The sequence below is a fragment of the Lactuca saligna genome, chromosome 1, assembly GCF_052625555.1.
Source record: "Lactuca saligna cultivar CGN05327 chromosome 1, ASM5262555v1, whole genome shotgun sequence".
In the NCBI taxonomy this organism is placed as follows: domain Eukaryota; kingdom Viridiplantae; phylum Streptophyta; class Magnoliopsida; order Asterales; family Asteraceae; genus Lactuca; species Lactuca saligna.
This window is the reverse complement of record NC_136417.1, coordinates 189,071,725-189,087,446: the sequence shown is the minus strand read 5'-3', so window position 1 is coordinate 189,087,446 and position 15,722 is coordinate 189,071,725.

Here is a 15,722-nt window from a genome sequence, read left to right as displayed (position 1 = left end):
TCAATCAATCAACATGCATATTGGGCCATCGGCCTGACTAGACCGCCCTACAGGGCCTACAGTCTGTCTGGAGCTATCCTAAGCCTTCAGCATGATTGATCCGCCACGTAGGCCTACAGTCTCCCCGGAACGCTCATATGGTATGTTGGCCTTCAGCACAAAGTAGGACCGCCTCAACCCAACCAACAAGCAATAACCATGTGCGCATAACTATCATATACTGGCATATACAAACATCAAACATATGTATCACACTGATCATCAATCATAGAATTCTCTTGTAACTAGAGTACCAACCTAGCAGGTCACTAACATACCAATCCCTACGGATCATAAGAGCATAACATACTGTCTACCCTGATTCCAATCTAACAGATCATAACCACATGTAGAATACCATAACAATGACAACTAAAGGGCCGGCCTTGGTACCGTAGACCCTATCGATATAGTGAGGATAACTCTGAAGGGTTTTTAGCATCCTAACACTCCTATGCTGTACATGCAACCCTAGAAACCTTGGATCTATGTTTGACAAAGATACATGCAAATTATTATTTTTTCCAAGGTTCTTATCCTATCTAGCATGGCATGGGGAACTTGAATCAAATAAAGCTAGTAGAATTACTTACCTTGTAGTTGTAGTTGATTGCATGGAGTTCAAGAGCCTAGCACCAATAGTGTGGATGCCTCAAATGGAAATCACAAATCACCACAAACTTTGGAACCTTGATAGAATAGTCACAACCTTCTTGAAATCGGCCCTCTTAGTACTCAACACACCTCGTGTGATTTCAAGAACCAAAGCTTCCTTTATATAGTGTGGTGGATTAGGGTTACATCCATGTAAACCCTAATACACATGTCTTTTCATTGCCATGAGATCCATGGGTTAAAGCTCCATGGAGTATCCATGGACTTTCCATTCAAGCCTAGCCCATTCCAAGTAAGCATTAGCCCACACTATATAAATACAAGAGCCCATATTTAATTAGTCATATTTTTGATCTCTAAATTAATTCTAGATTAATTATAGATCAATACTAATTAAATAATATGATTTTATATTAATATATTAGAACTTATAATATATTAATAAATCATAACTTATACTATTCTCAAAAGATTATCCATAAATTGTTCGGGTGAAGTGCAACCCAAATGGACCATGCCGGGTCGGGTCAAGCATTTGTTTCCCGATTTCCGATTTTAGACTTTGTTGAACAATGAAGCGCCATTGTAGATAAGTGATCATATAATCCTCTGTTCTAGATATCAGCCAGACAAATACATGGAACATGGTCTTTATTAATGTCCAACATTTGTTTCCCGATTTCCGATTTGTTTGACATAGAACTTAACTGAGCACATCAATTTAGTTCTGACCGGCCCGGTACATAGGTCAAAACAAAATCATCTAGCGGCCTAGATATCACTTCTAATCCTAGAAGGAACAGATAAACTTCGACTCATATGTTTGCTATACTACTTGTTAAATTACATACATAAAAGCACGGTTTATAACATCGAGTTACCAATGCGTTTTCGTGCAATCAATGCATAACTAACTCATAGGCAACAAATCATATCTCTAGGTTTGAATACTTATATGATATTACCGTCTCATGATCACTTGAGATAAATTCCATGAAATGATACAAGTGAGCGTGGGTTGAATCCAATACTCAGAACTTATGAGCACTCATGATTGTTGTAGCCCCGCTTTGTCTAACATCTTAGACCTCTACAAGCCAACCCATGACAGTCTTAATTCATATCTACTTCCAACAAATGACCGAATGTGGAGAGTTTGAACAATATGATATAAACCATAACATAGTTATTCTGGAAGTTAAAACATGCAAAAAGAAATAATAGTAAACGATTGACAAGAGATAGAAACACTTTACTCATAAATAACAGGTTTTATTTAACATCAAATGCCAATTACATTTTACAAATTTCAAGATTATCTAACAACTAAAACTAATATCATCCTTCAGCCCAATGCTCCGAGCATGCTGGTGATGCTTAAGCCGAGTCAGTCCCTTCGTTAGGGGATCTGCTGGGTTCTCATTCGATGATACCCTCTTTGCCACGAGGATTCCTTCTTCTATTCGATGTATGATGAAGTGATATGTTCTGTCAATGTGTTTGGATCTCCCATGATCTCTTGGTTCCTTGGCTAAGGCAAACACACTATTTTTGTCACAACTCCAAGGTCTCCGATGAAGTTCTTTAGCCATATAGCCTCCTTTGCTGCCTCGCTTGGTGTTATATACTCTAATTCACAAGTGGAATCAGCCATTGTCTCCTACTTGGAACTTTTCCAAGTAATTGCCCCTCCATTTAGGGTAAAGACACAGCCCGACTGAGAGCAGAAATTATCCCTGCCAGTCTGAAAGCTAGCATCACTATACCCTACAACTCTCAAGTCATCCCTGCTAGTCTGAAAGCTAGAATAATCTTTACTGTTGTCCAGTGAGCCTTGCCAGGATTCCCTTGATATCTGCTGACCATGCTCAGAGCAAAGGCAACATCAGGGCGAGTACAAGTCACAGCATACATGATTGAGCCTACAGAAGAAGCGTATGGTACTTGACTCATCTCAACTATCTCAGCCTCTGTACTCGAACTCTAAGTTTTACTCAATCTGGCATTACACTAGATAGGTAAATCACCTTTCTTGGAGTTATGCATGTTGAATCTTTTCAACACTTTTTCTACATAGGTGCTTTGACTAAGTCCAATTAGTCTTTTACTCCTGTTTCTCAAAATCCTTATCCCTAGGATATAGGCAGCTTCTCCAAGGTACTTCATAGCGAAACACTTCCCAAGCCAGGACTTTACTTCCTGCAGGGTTGGGATGTGATTTCCCATGAGCAGTATGTCATCCACATACAGTACCAAAAAGCTGACTATACTCTCACTAACCTTGACATAGACAGAAGATTCATCTTCACTCCTTGAAAAGCCAACTTCTTTGACTTTCTCAATGAAGCAAAGATTCCATCTGTGAGGTGCCTGTTTCAATCAATAAATGGATTTCTCGAGCTTACACACTCTATTGGGGTACTCTGTACTGACAAAACCCTCTGGCTGAAACATTTAACCCTCTTCAGCCAACTTTCCATTAAGGAAAGCGGTTTTGACATCCATTTGCCATATTTCATAGTCATGAAATGCAGCAATGGCTAACAGAACCCTAATAAACTTAATCTTCACCACTGGTGAAAAGGTCTCATCATAATCAACTCCCGGGGTTTGAGAATAACCCTTTGCAACCAGTCTTGCCTTATAAGTGTGTACATTACCATCCATGTCAGTCTTCTTTTTGAAGATCCATTTTCACCCAACTAACTTACGATCAGGTACATTGTTAAACAAGTTCCAAACTTGATTGTCATACATGGACTATATCTTGTTGTCCATAGCCTCTTTCCATTTAGCAGCCTCATGGCCTGCCATGGCTTTCGTGTAGCTTTTACGCTCATCCAGATTTACCAGTGTGTTATCATTGATAACTGTTTCACCTTCTACAGTAATATGGAAACCATAATGATGCTCAGGTGCATTCCGAACTCTGGTTGAACGCCTTAGAGGTATATATTCTTCAGTCGACTCAACAGGAGTTTCCTCCTCAGGTTGAGGGCTAGGGTTTGAGGTTCCGTCACCACTCGACTCTTGAATTTCCTCAAGGTAAATTTACCAACCACTGTCTCCTTGGCTTATGAATTCTCTCTCTCGAAAGAATCCTCTTCTTGCTATAAAGACCACATTATCATTGGGTCTGTAGAAGATGTAACCAAAGGATTTCTATAGGTAGCCGATGAAAATATACCTTTCGCTTCGGGGTTTGAGCTTATTGTGATGTAGTCTCGATTGGGAACTTTTCCAGTCCAAACCTCGTGAGGTGTTTTGGCAACCTTCTTTGTAGGGACTAGATTAAGGATATGGGCAGCAGTCTCTAAGGCATACCCCCAAAATGAGATTGGTAGCGAAGCTCGACTCATCATGGAATGAACCATGTCCAACAAGGTCCAATAGTGCCTCTCATCTACACCATTCAACTGTGGTGTCATAGGAGGTGTCAACTGTGAGACAATCCCACATTACTTAAGATAGTCAAGGAACTCAGTACTAAGATACTCACCACCACGATCGGATCGAAGCATCTTAATGTTCCTGCCCAACTGATTCTCCACTTCTTTCTTAAACTCTTTGAATTTTTCAAAGGATCCTGACTTATGCTTGATTAAGTAGACATATCCATATCTACTAAAATCATCAGTAAAAGTCGCATAGAAGCCGTTAGCATCTCTTGTGGCGATTCTAAAGGGTCCACACACATCTATGTGTATGAGGTCCAATGAACCTTCACCCCTAGCACAAGTGCCAGTAAAAGGTGACTTTGTCATTTTACCAAGCAAACAAGATTCACAACGATTATCCGACTTTAGTTCAAATGACTCCAAGACTCCATCCTTTTGGATTTGGCCTATGCGTTTCTTGCTTACATGTCCAAGACGATAATGCCATAAAGATGCTTTATCTAAGCTAGTGGAAAAGTCAATACATAATACATTATTTCCTAGATTATCTACAACAGATACAGTTTCATACACACCATCACAAGGTAATGCATTAAAATAAAGAACATTATTAAAGAAAGCATCAATACAACCATTATTATTATCAAAATAAAAGGTAAAACCTTGTTTATACAATGCATGAAAGGAAATAAGATTTCTTGCCATTTCTGGGGAATAATAGCATTTATTCAAATCTAATGTAAACCCGCTATTTAGCAATAAGGAATAAACTCCTATCTTGGTGACAGGTGAAGCTTTCCTGTTTCCCATGATCAAGTTTATCTTTCCCTGCTCCACATTCTCACTTCTTCTTAGTCCCTACAAAATAGAACATATGTGAATACCACAACCTGTATCAAGGACCCAAGACTTAGAATGAGGTGAGTTATTAGAAAATATAGTGTATATACCTGCATGGTTGGGTTTTACTTTCCCATCCCTCAAATCTTGCTGGTACTTTAGGCAGTTTCGGTTCCAGTGTGACTTTTTATGGCAATAAAAGCATTTAGCCTTATTAGGGTTACTAGAAGGAGTGACCAAACCTTTCTTGGTTTTGCTTGAAGAGGATCCTTCAAGGGTCTTACCCTTGGTACCCTTAGAAGGGGTCTTTCTCTTCTTCCCTTTGCCACGACCGATTGCCAAGACATTGGTCGTAGTTGGATTAGGAGTAGGAGTAGTAACAACCGACTTACCCTTTAGACCACTTTCGGCGGTCTTCAAGAGTCCTTGAAGTTTGCTAAGGGTGACTTCTTCTTTGTTCATGTGATACGATATGCAGGATTGATCATAACACGATGGTAAGGAGTGCAAAATGATGTCTATTGCTAACTCCTCGGGGAAGTTCACATTCAGCTTTAGTAAATGGTCCACATATCTTTGCATTTTCTGCATGTGGCCCGGGATGGGTTCACCATCCTTCATTCATGTTGTTATCATGGAGGATATTATTTCATATCGCTCTCTACGAGCACTTTGATGGTAGCGGTCCATCAAGTCCTGGTGCATCTCAAAAGGATAATAGTCCTCATAGGACTTTTGGAGCTCGGCTGTCATGGTGGCCATCATGATGCATGCCACTTTTGTAGCATCTCTTTCATGTACCTCATATTCAGCAAGCTCTTCAGGAGTAGCAGTTTGCTCGAGTACCTTCAGCTCCTTGTCGAGAACATATTCTTTGTTCTCATACTGAGTGACCATCCTGATGTTTCTAATCTAATATGTAAAGTTGGATCCATCAAAGATGACTCTCCTACAAAGATTCATGAGAGAGAAGGAGCTAGTAAGGTTTGAGCCAGAAGCATTGTTATTTGAAGACATCTAAAAAGAAGAGGGGATATATTAGATTAGATGTAGAGATAGTCCTTAATAAAAAACCAAAATGTAATATTAAGGCTAGGACCCAACACAATATTTTATAACTTAGAAGAGGGATGCTGTAATCTAAGCTATAAGATATTTGAAGGTAGGAGAATGATGATTCACGAATTTCCACCATGAAAAATGAAATATTTAATTAGGTTTTAATTGGTTTAGAAACTCCTAGATTCTCTGAGATTCATTGAACTTTCTTCAATGGAATGTTTCAATCTCGAGTGTGCCCTTCAAGTTTTGTGACTGGGATGCCGAGGATCACAAAACAAGGTGTGAAGTAACCATGCAAATTACTTGGTACCCTTAATGTATTACCCCTCAATCGATGTGTTGGTTAACCACACACGCTCCATCGATACTATGATAAACATTAAGTCACCATTTACCTACCTTGTTAAGTTCAAGTTAGTGTGTCGGTTAACCACACACGCTCCACTAACGACTTAAACAAAGTGTAAAGTGTAATTTCATGGATTAGCACCTTATTCACATTTTCATAAAGTAACTAAGATTGGGAATTTGATTTAAGCATTTAGTTACTTTATAATCATTATACTTTTAATGAGAATTTATAAGTCCTTGTCCCACCCGTTCAGCGAACGACCCTCCACCAATCAAGGAAGTGGTGGGTGAGAGTGGACGCCCATTAAGTTGCCATTTTATAGGCAACAACCTTTACCCCCCTTATAGACCGGCTTTGTGAAAGAGGCGTACTAGCGGTAAGACGACTTGATCTTATACATACACACATACATACATACATACATACATACATACATGCATGCATACATATATGTATATATATATATATATATTATTAACTTATAATATTATAAAGTATAAGGGCTGAATTTTAACTTTTAAAATTCTAAGGGTTGGAACTAAAGTTTTAATCATGACTTTACTTGTTCCAAAACTTGAGGGAAAGTTTTGTAAACTTTCAAAACTTTTCATTTCTTATAACTTATGAATTTAACAGAGTATTAAAAATCAAAACTCTTCATTTTTTAAAACCCTTGTGTTATTTTAATGGTTTTTATTAAAGTGTGACCTTTGGTTTTGCATAACTTGAGGACAAGTTATGTACTCCATTAAAACACATAATGATCATGAATTAAACTACCAAGTAGGTTACAAACAATTCCTATGATCATCTAATCTTCTTAAGTTCAAGAACATGAATATGAACATTTCAAGAATCATAAATTACTCATAAAACTTGTAATTTTGATAATAGCCATTGTAAATGGATTAGCATAAACATTACACCATCTAAAACAAGTTTTATAACACCAAAACAGTTTAGGGTAATGTTTCTAGTCCATTTCCAGCAGCAAAACTCGAAAATCTGGACACTACAGCCTCTACTCGTTGAGGCATGAACAGACTCGACGAGTAGCATGCATTTATTCATGGACTCAGCGAGTTCATACGTGCAGTGAACAAAAAATTCGATTTTCAAGCTATTTGCATCAAGTATCAAGTAAACAAGCCTAGGCTCTGATACCACTGATGGGTTTTGAGCATCTTAACAATCCTATGGTGTACATGCAAGCCTAGAAACCTTGGATCTATGTTTGACTAAGATACATGCAAATAATTATTTTTCCCAAGGTTCTTATCCTATCTAGCATGGCATGGGGAACTTGAATCAAATAAAGCTAGTAGAATTACTTACCTTGTAGTTGTAGTTGATTGCTTGGAGTTTGAGAGCCTAGCACCAATAGTGTGGATGCCTAAAATGGAAATCACAAATCACCACAAACTTTGGAACCTTGAGAGAATAGTCACAATCTTCTTGAAATCATCCCTCTTAGTACTCAACACACCTCATGGAATTTCAAGAACCAAAGCCTCCTTTATATAGTGTGGTGGATTAGGGTTACATCCATGTAAACCCTAATACCCATGTCTTTTCATTTCCATGAGATCCATGGGTTAAAGCTCCATGGAGTATCCATGGACTTTCCATGCAAGTCTAGCCCATTCCAAGTAAGCATTAGCCCACACTATATAAATACAAGAGCACATATTTAATTAGTCATACTTTTGATCTCTAAATTAATTCTAGATTAATTATAGATCAATACTAATTAAATAATATGATTTTATATTAATATATTAGAACTTATAATATATTACTAAATCATAACTTATACTATTCTCAAAAGATTATCCATAAATTGTTCGGGTGAAGTACCACCCAAATGGACCATGCCGGGTCAGGTCAACTACATACCAAATATAGTTATAGACTTAGATACTATATCCAACAAACTCACCTCGCAGATGTCGGCTCGGAAATTAAACTCCAACTCTCGGACTACTTGGCATAGGCTCCACCACCTATTATCATAGTACAACATACTCGTAAGTCCTTAACCTTCTAAGGAACTCCATAACACACTAGTCAACCCCTGATCAAAGTCAAAGTCCTTAGTCAAGGTCAACAGTCCATGTTGACCTCGACTCGCTGAGTACCCTCGGCTACTCGCCGAGTTCATTGAAGCACATTCCAACTCGCCGAGTCATCGGGGTGACTCGTCGAGTTCCTTCGATTCTCGATCAAACTTTAAGGCCACCGGTCGAGTTTCCTCCTTGCAACTCGATGGATACACACGCATACATATCCTGGAGAAAACTCATCCGACTCGCCGAGTTGTTCTTCAACTCGTCGAGTCTATGGCAATCATCATCAGACTCGCCGAGTTGTTCCTCCAACTCATCGAGTTCACGGCCATCTTCATGTGACTCGCCGAGTCAACCTTGCGACTCACCGAGTACATGCAGCTGTTCATTCATACAGAAGCTTATTTGGCCATGCGACGCCTCTAAACCACAGATCCAAGCTCCTAGGGCATGTCTATTACGTAAAGTTGCAAACTTTATGTGCATGCAATGAGGTAATGACCCATAATGAGATAAAGAGAAGGTTCTAGGAAAAAGGACTCCATTAACATGCTAAAAGCTGGGTTCTTGCGATAATGATGACCAAGATGAGCCCAGATGTGAAGTTACAACTTCAGATCTTGGCTCCTTACTCGAAATGCAATACTAAAGCCCCAAAATGACCCCAAACCTAAATATAGAAAAAGGGGTTTTACTAGAAGAATCTCAAGGTGATGAATGAATACCTCTAAAATATGATAAACTAAGATAAGTTTCAGATTCTCGACTGCTTCCTTACTCAAAGCTCCTTGACCCTCAACTTTTCCACACTCAACTCCTTCTTCCAAGCTAAATAGCACACCAAGAAGCGTACCACACGAATTTGGGTTTCATTGAGCATCTCAAAGACTGTAAATAGGCCAAAGGAGGCTGAGGCTACTTTAAATAGGGGTGTAAACCGTGAGATTTTGGGTTTCATCTACCAGCTCCTACTCGCCGAGTCCCAAGATGGACTCGTCGAGTAGGTCACTTAACACGCAATCCCACCCCGCTGCTACTCAACGAGTAGGTTAACCAAATCATCAAGTAGAGCTTAACCCAATAAATCTTATTTAAACAATACCTGAGAATCGGGGCGTTACATTTGGAGGTCATTAGTGATCATTTTGGTGATTGTGAAGCCTTTTTCAAGCAGGTGAAGAGTATAGCAAGGTGGTAGATCAAAGGGAAAGCAGTAGATCCGAGTTTGGGGTTCCATTTCAGATCACATGGAGGTATAAAGCTATAAACTTTACCTAAGAGTGCTTAGATCTAGTATGGTTTATTTTTGAAGTCATTTTGGTCCAAAGGTCAAAGCTTTATTGTCAAAATCTGATTTCTAGGCTAAGGGTTGCCACCTTTGGTGCTAAATGACTCCCTAGGACAGAAAGTGGTCATCTTGGTGGTCTTAATGGGTTCATGCAAGAGTTGAGACGACTTTCATGGAAGTAGAATATCATTTTTGGAGTTTGGACATGTTTGGGACATGTAAAGTCACCAAGTTAGTGACTTGATGGATTGAGACATTGAAAAGGACTGAGATCTGTGATTTTAGCTTCTGGATCGGAGTATTAAGCACTTAATGGGAAATTGAGTTAATAAGGGAGCACACTGAATGTACATTTAGGTATGCCCAGCATACACACCATTTGGATAGTACGCTTAACGTACATAGGAGTACGCCCAACATACTAATCAGATTTGGGTCTTGCGAGTTTTAGGGCTCGGTTTGGGCCATTCAGTGGACTTTGGTTCTTTGGGCATTAGTGGGCCATCAAAAGTTAGAAAATGTGGTCAAAGAAGATGTTTGGACTTAGGGTAAGGCCCGTTAGATGGACTGGGCCCAGTTTAGCAAATTGGGCCATTAGTGGGTTTGGGAAGCCCATATAGTGTTGGTCCTTTTATGATATGATTTTGAGCCTTAGATATGGACCAAGTTGGACTAAGGAGGATTATTGTTTTGGACTAAGTGATATTTTGGTAATGATAGCTTGGGAGTCGAGAGATCAATAGTACGGGGATCTGCCAGCTAACAGCAAGCGGTTATTCATAGGATTCCACAGTCAACTTTGCGAGGTGAGTTTTCCTTTAGTATGAATGGGTCTAAGGCACCAATGCCAGCCCGTTTATGTAGTTATAGTATGCCAAACTCTAGTCTGATTCCATGGTTAGCCCAATGCCGCTTATGTGTTTCGGACTTAGGTTCGATGTCAGGGCAGTCACGAGAAGTAGTTATGTATGTGTGATGTCTTTGTGATTCTTTCATGTTATATGCTTTGTCTTATGTGTTCCGGGGCAAGCCCGATGTATGTTAGTTTATATGCTATGTGTTATGTGTTCCGGGGAAAGCCTGACGTCAGGGCAAGCCCGATGCATGTTAGTTTATTATGTGTTATGTGTTCCGGGGCAAGCCCAATGTATGCTAGATGGTATGTTATATGTTATATGTGTTGGATAAGGTGTCTAAGTCCATAACTATATTTGGTATGTACTTGACCCGACCCGACATGGTCCGTTTGGGTTGCATGGCATCATGCATTTCAATAGACTATATGAGATATATAACACTTGTGGTTTATTAATATATTATAAGTTCTAATATACTAATAGTATTATTTAATTAGTATTGATCAAGAATTAATTTGGAATTAATTAAGTGATCAAAAGATGACTAATTAAATATATGGGTTGATTATGTAAATCATCCATAACTTGTATAGTGGGCTAAAAGGCTCCATGGATTATTAAGTTGGGTTAAACCTATAGGATGCTCCATGGGAGTTACAAACCCATGGGTCATGGAAATGAAGAGTCATGTCACATTAGGGTTTACATGCTGTAACCCTAGATGTGACACACTATATAAGCAACATGTTACTCACCAAAATCGGCAACATGAAGTTACAAGAGGGCTAGGCCGTTTTTTACAAGTGTTAGCATTCTCTCAAAGTCATTCCAAAGCATTTGGTGTTGTGTGAAGCATTTGAGGCATCACACTTGGGGTGCTAGGCTCTCAAGGTTTTCAACGAATCAACTCAACTACAAGGTATGTAATTCTAGCTAACTTTTAGATTAAAAGTTCCCCATGTATGCTAGATAGGATTATGAATCTTGGAAATCATATTTTTCATGTATTTTAGACAAACATAGATCCAAGGTTTTCTAGGGTTGCATGTGCACTTAGGGGTGTTAGAGTGCTCAAAACCCATTAGTGGTATCAAAGCATAGGCTTGTTTGTTAAATACTTGATGCAAACTTGTTTTTCAAAAGCCAAAAACTGTCCAGACAAGAAAACTCGACTAGTTCTGGCCAAAAACTCACCGAGTTTACGTGTTATTTCATGAACTCAACGAGTTCCCTGATGAACTCGACGGGTTTGTCATCCAGTGAGCATGTTTTGGAGCTTTGCTGTTATAAATGGACTAGAAACATTACCCTAAATTGTTTTGGTGTTGTAAAACTTGTTATAGATGGTGTAATGATTGTTCTAATCCATTTACAATGGCTAATATCAATTTTTCATGATTATATGTGTTCATATGTTCTTGAAATTTTGATATGAATATTCATGTTCTTATGAGTTTTTGATAGATCATAGGAATTACTTGTTTAATTGTTTAATTCATGATCTTTATGTGTTTTAATGGAGTCCATAACTTTTCCTCAAGTTATGGATAACCAAAAGTCTCTTTGTGTTACAAACTATTAAAAGAACACATAAGTTATAAAATGAAGAGTCTTCATTTTAATAACTCATAAGTTATGAATGTGAAAGATTTTGTAAAGTTACAAAACTTGTCCTCAAGTTTTGGAACATGTAAAGTCACTTAATAAACTTTAGTTCCAACCCCTAGATTTTTAAAGGTTAAAAATCAACCCTTATACTTTATAATATTATAAGTTAATAATTTATATATATGTATAAGAGCAAGTCATCTTACCATTAGTAGGCCTCATTCACTAATCTGATCTATAAGGGGGTATAAGGCTGCTGCCTATAAAATGGCAGCTTATTGGGTGTCCACTCTCACCTACCGCTTCCTTGATCGGTGGAGGGTTGTTAGCCAAACAGGTAGGAAAAGGACTTATAAATTCTCATTAAAAGTATGATGAATGTTATAAAGTAACTAAATGTTTTATTAAATTCCCAATCTTAGTTACTTTAGGAAAATGTGAATAAGGTGTTAATCCATGAAATTACACTTTACACTTTGTTTTAGTCGTTAGTGAAGCGTGTGTGGTTAACCGGCAAACTAACCTAGACTTAACAAGGTAGGTAAAGGGTGACTTAAAGATTATTATAGGTCGGTGGAGTGCGTGTGGTTAACCGGCGCATCGATTAAGTGATAAACTTTAAGGGTACCAAGTGATTTGCATGGTTACTTCACACCTCGTTTTGTGATCCTCGGTATCCCAGTAACAAAACTTAGAGGGCACACTCGAGATTGAAACATGCCTTTGAAAATTTCATTGAATCTCAAAAGAATCTAGGAATTTCTAAGAACCAATTAAAAACCTAATATTTATATTTTGTTTTTCATGGTGGAAATTGGTGAATTGTCATTCACCAATGTTTCAAATATGTTATAGCTTAGATTACAGCATCCCTCTTCTAAGTTATAATATATTATGATTGGATCCTAGCCTTAATATTACATTTGGGTGTTTTATTAAGGACTACCTTTATATCTAAAGTAAATTTGTTCTCTTCTTTTTCAGATGTCTTCCAACAACACTGCTTCTGGGTCAAACCCTACTGGCTCCTTTTCCCTCATGAACCTATGTGGGAGAATCGTCTTCGATGGTTCCAACTTTATGGATTGGATCCGGAACATCAGGATGGTGACTCGATACAAGGACAAGGAATATATCCTCGATAAGGAGCTAAAGGAGATCGATGAGTCCACTGCTACTCCCCAGGAGATCGATGACTTCCGGACTCATGAAAGAGATACGACCAAAGTGGCATGCATCATGATGGCCACCACGACAACTGAACTCGAAAATTCCTATGAGGACTACTACCCAAAGTACCAGCAAGATGTGAAGGATAGGAAAGTTAAACCCAACCATGTAGGTATTTACACTATTTTAACACTTGGGTCCTTGATATAGGTTTTGGTATTCATATCTATTCTGATTTGCAGGGACTAAGAAGAAGTGAGAATGTGGAGCATGGAAAGATAAACTTGATCATGGAGAATAGGAAAGCTTCACATGTCACCAAGATTGGGGTTTATTCTTTTGTTGCTAAGTAGTGGGTTTACTTTAGATTTGAATAAATGTTGTTATTTGCCAGAAATGGCAAGAAATATTATTTCCTTTCATGCTTTGTACAAACAAGGGTTTACCTTTTCTTTTGATAATGAAATTCGTGGAATAAATGCTTTCTTTAATAATGTTCTTTATTTTAAAGCAATACCTTGTGATGGTGTGTATAAAGTTGTATTTGTTGTAGATAATCTAGGAAATAATGTGTTGTGTATTGATTCTTTTTGTAATAATAGCTTGGATAAAGCATTGTTATGGAATTGTTGTCTTGGACATGTGAGCAAGAAATGCATTGGCCAACTCCAAAAGGATGGAATCTTGGAGTCATTTCACCTAAAGTCAGATGATAATTGTGAATCATGCTTACTTGGAAAAAATGACAAAGTCACCCTTCACAAGTTCTTGTGCTAGGGGTGAAGGTCTGCTGGATCTAGTGCACACGGATGTGTGTGGACCCTTCAAATCGGCCACAAGGGATACTAATCGTTATTATTTGACTTTTACTGATGATTATAGTAGATATGGTTATGTCTATTTAATCAAGCATAAGTCAGAGACTTTTTAAGGGTTTAAAGAGTTCAAACAGGAAGTCGAGAATCAATTGGGCAGGAACATTAAGATGCTTTGATCCGGTCGTAGTGGTGAGTATCTTAGTACAGAGTTCCTCAACTATCTTAAGGAATGTGGGATTATCTCACAATTGACACCTCCCAGGACACCACAACTTAATGGTGTGGCTGAGACGCGCAATCGAACCTTGTTGGATATGGTTCGCTCCATGATGAGTCAAGCTTCGCTACCAATCTCATTTTGGGGGTATTCCTGAGAGACTGCCGCCCATATCCTTAATCTGGTCCCTACAAAGAAAGTTGCCAAAACTCCTCATGAGATGTGGACTGGTAAAGTTCCCAAACTAGACCACATCAAGATTTGGTGTTGCGAGGCTTTCGTGAGACGCGAGACTCATGATAAACTCGAACCTCAAAGTGAGAGGTGTATTTTCATTGGCTACCCACAAAAATCCTTTGGTTACCTCTTCTACAGACCTAGTGACAATGTGGTCTTTGTAGCAAGGAGGGGTGTCTTTCAAGAGAGAGAGTTCATAAGTCAAGGAAACAGTGGGAGGCAAAATGACCTTGAATAAATTCAAGAGTCAAGTGGTGAAGGAACTTCAAACCCTAGCACTCAACCTGAGGAGGAAACTCATGTTGAGCCAATTGACAGATCTGTACCTCTGAGGCGTTCCACAAGGGTTAGGAATGCACCTGAGCATTATTATGGTTTCCATATTACTACGGAAGGTGAGACACTTATCCGTGATGAGATGTTGGTAAGTTTAGATGAACCTAACAGTTACGTGGAAGCCATGGCAGGCCCCGAGTCTACCAAATAGAAAGAGACATTGGACAACGAGATACAGTCCATGTATGACAATCAAGTTTGGAACTTGGCTGACAATGTACTAGGTCGTAAGATAGTTGGGTGCAAGTGGATCTTCAAGAAGAAGACCGACATTGATGGTAATGTACACACATATAAGGCACGACAGGTTGCAAAGGGCTTTTCTCAAACTCCGAGAGTTGATTATGATGAGACCTTTTCACTAGTAGAAAAGTTAAGTCCATTAGGGTCCTGTTAGCCATCGCTGCATTTCATGATTATGAAATATGGCAAATGGATGTCAAAATCGCCTTCCTTAATGGATGTTTAGTTGAGGATGTTTACACGAGTAAGCCAGAGGGTTTTTTCAGTACATAATACCCTAATAGAGTGTGTAAGCTCGAGAAATTCATTTATGGATTGAAACAGGCACCTCGGAGATGGAACCTTTGCTTTGATGAGTAAGTCAAAGAATTTGGCTTTTCAAGGAGTGAAGATGAATCTTGTGTCTATGTCAAGGCTAGTGGGAGTATAGTTAGCTTTTTGGTACTGTATGTGAATGACATAATACTCATAAGAAATGACATCCCAACCATGCAGGAAGTGAAGTCCTGGCTTGGGAAGTGTTTCTCTATGAAAGACCTAGGAGAAGTTGCCTATATTCTAGGGATAAGGATCCTG